Genomic DNA, 757 nt, shown 5'->3' on the forward strand with positions numbered 1-757 from the left:
TCTCAAGATGTGTTTGATGACATCCTTGTAGCAAGGATCCAATGTCATCAACAACCCAAACACTTGATCTTGTTCTATTCTTTCCATAAGAGCTGCTTGATCAGTGGTGTTAGGTCTTAGACTTTCAAGTTCAGACCATAATGATCCAAACTTTCCCATGTGTTTGGTGAGCTCTCCTCCATCTTGCTTCATGGAGTTAATGACTCTCTTCAGCTCAAACACATGGCTGATGTTGGAGACGTTTCTGAACGTCTTTGAGAGGGTCTCCCACAAGTGTTTTGGAGTCTCACAGTAGCTGCAAGCTTCAAGAAGAGGAACATCAAGAGATCCTTGCAGCACGGAGAGCACCATCAAATCTTCTTGTACCCACTTCTTGGCTTCAGCTTTGGCGAGAGTATTTTCCTCTTCACCTTCTTCAGTTTCTTTGGCCACTGGCTTCAGACCATCATCAGTGATGTGGCCCCACAGCCATAGCCTTCCAATGGCAGTCTTCACCAATCTAGACCACAAGAGGTAGTTTGAACCACCCTTCAACGCAACCGGGACAATAACTAGCTTGCTGAAGTTGTTTCCTTCCATCTTCTCTTTGCTTGAACCAAAAATTACCAGAAAGCTTCAAACTTGTAACTCAGCTGAAGAACACACAGTACCAGACTTCAAGAACACACGAACTCAAAGCACAACACCACATGACTCAACTTTATCACACAGCTTCACGGAACCCTCAAGAACACAAGAGCAAGAACACAAGGACACA

Source organism: Brassica oleracea, chromosome C9, assembly GCF_000695525.1.
Source record: "Brassica oleracea var. oleracea cultivar TO1000 chromosome C9, BOL, whole genome shotgun sequence".
Classification (NCBI taxonomy): domain Eukaryota; kingdom Viridiplantae; phylum Streptophyta; class Magnoliopsida; order Brassicales; family Brassicaceae; genus Brassica; species Brassica oleracea.